Genomic DNA, 2,958 nt, shown 5'->3' with positions numbered 1-2,958 from the left:
ACACACATACATGCACACACACATACATGCACACACACACACACACATGCACATTCATGCACATACTGCTTATATACATTTATGCATAAGTGCATACATAAATACATTTATATATATTTACATGCATATGTGTGCATGTACATGCACACACACTCACATATTTACTTATATATATATATATATCTATATATATATATATATATATATACACACACACACACATATTTGTCAAAAGATAGACATATACACAAACATATAAACACACATACAAACATACACGTTTACATATATCTGTGTGTGTATGTGTGTGTGTGTGTGTATATATATATATATACACACACACACACACATGCATATAAAATGTATGGGTGTGTTTTTGTATACATATATATGTATGTACACATGTATGTATGTACATGCATTCATGCATATATGCGTACACACTATATATCTCTGCACATTCCAGTATGCATGCATCTTTATGCACACCCATATGTCGACAAATTTTCACATACACACATATGGGTACAAGTTTTATGCATTCCCATTGAATCTCGCACAAAGTGACCCATCGCCACCAGTATACAATGAAACTTTCTTCCACACGTACATAGGCACACAGGGCACGCGTGCACACACACACACACACACACACACACACTCACACACTCTCTCACACACACACACTCATCCCATATACACATTTACATAAAGTGTCATTTCAATGTGCATTCAAATATCAACTGTCAAATGTTTTCTTTATATTTTCAAGAGGATTTTGTGTGTTTCTACACACTGACATGGTTGTGTGTGCATGTACATGTGTGTGTGTGTGTGTGCATGTATGTGTGTTCGTTTGTGTGCATGTATGTGTGTTCGTTTGTGTGCATGTGTGTGTGTGTGTGAATGCACGAGCGTGTGTGTCTATGTGTGTATGTATGTGTTTGTGTGTCTTTTATTATTTCTATTTTGGACGTTTGAATATGCCGTATCATAGCAAATGTAAATAGCATGACATAAGGACATCGTTTTGGTTGATAATCACCCAACCATGAAATTGGAGTGGTGTCTAATAACAATGGTTGGGTGGCTTGTTACGAGAAGAATATTGTTGTCTGCTGGACGATGAGGTAAGAATATTGCAGAATCCAAGGAAACTGATTGTAGACTACTCCTGTCAAAGTTAATCTATAAAAGTTTAAAGGAAAAAAAAAAAAAAAAAAAAAAAAAAAAAAAACGAAAATTACTGCCAGTTAATTTGATTGGAAGAATGAAATTCTAATGTTTTGTTCACTTGTCCTTCTTTGGAGAAAAAGATATGCAGAGGTTTTATATTCTTATAATATATATGTGTGTTTGTGTTTATACATGTGTGTGTGTGTGTATACATATATATGTGTGTGTGTATATATATATATGTATATATGTGTGTATATATATATATATATATATATATATATATGTATAAAACGAAGATATCATGAGTCAGTGGAGGCGCAATGGCCCAGTGGTTAGGGCAGCGGACTCGCGGTCATAGGATCGCGGTTTCGATTCCCAGACCGGGCGTTGTGAGTATTTATTGAGCGAAAACACCTAAAAGCTCCACGAGGCTCCGGCAGGGGATGGTGGCGAACCCTGCTGTACTCTTTCACCACAAATTTCTCTCACTCCTTCTTCCTGTTTCTGTTGTGCCTGTAATTCAAAGGGTCAGCCTTATCACACTCTGTGTCACGCTGAATCTCCCCGAGAACTACGTTAAGGGTACACGTGTCTGTGGAGTGCTCAGCCACTTGCACGTTAATTTCACAAGCAGGCTGTTCCGTTGATCGGATCAATTGGAACCCTCGTCGTCGTAACCGACGGAGTGCCACAATAAGCAGCTCATAAACTAACATATGCTGGTTGTCTGATTAAAACTGTGAGACTAAAATAGACCACACGGTTATGATTTCAAGCCTTACAACAGCCTTCCACTGCATTTCTGTTGTAGTTGGGCTTGAAGCACTTCTGTGCAAAGGACATAAATATGCTAATCTCAGATTATTTTCCTTTCGTTTGGTTGGCTGACGAATGTTCCAGTTGATCTGATCAACAACAACCTGCTTGTGAAATTAACATGCAAGGGGCTGAGCACTCCACAAACACGCGTGCCCTTAACGAAGTTCTCAGGAAAATTCAGCGTGACAGGATGTGATAAGATCAAACCCTTTTGTAATTACAGGTACAACTAATTTTGCCAGCTGAGTGGATTGGAACAACGTGAAATAAAATGTTTTGCTCAAAGACACAACGTACTGTCAGGAATCAAAGTCAGGACCTTACGGTCATGAACTGAATACTCTAGCCACTCAGCCACGTGCCTTTCTTCTCTGCCATATGGTTCAATTGTATAACATGAGGGAAGTGTTAACAAAAATACTTTGCAACAACAAAAGCAACAACAATACAAAACAAAGTCAAACGGGAATACTGCATGGTACCTTAGAACGTACGTATCGGCACAGGCATGGCTGTGTGGTTAAGAAGTTCGTTCCTCAACCATGTGGTTTTAGGTTCAGTCCCATTGCAAGGCACCTTGTACAAGTGCCGTCTGTTACTCCTCTTGGTTCACCAAAGTCTTGTGAATGGGTTTGATAAGATGGAGACTGAAATAAGTCCATTGCATATATATATATATATAAATATATAAAGGCGAATACGTATTTTCTATACCTTGTGGTATTTCATCATGGCCGGTATCTATATAAAGTAAAGGAATAGGGATTTTGAATCCGGGCAGACACGTTATCAGTACTCTGATATAATCCAGGTTCTGGCTAACCACATCGAATGATAGGGAACACATAAAATTGTTTAAGGTAAGCAAGTACAACAATGATACGTCACTTGACAGGTAAACCCTGAGTTCGTTTCCTTAGATCTTATACAGCATAACAGAGTACACACACACGCACACAC

Source organism: Octopus bimaculoides, chromosome 14 (genome assembly GCF_001194135.2).
Source record: "Octopus bimaculoides isolate UCB-OBI-ISO-001 chromosome 14, ASM119413v2, whole genome shotgun sequence".
Lineage (NCBI taxonomy): Eukaryota > Metazoa > Mollusca > Cephalopoda > Octopoda > Octopodidae > Octopus > Octopus bimaculoides.
The sequence above is the reverse complement of the archived record's forward strand: the minus strand, read 5'-3'. Positions refer to the sequence as shown.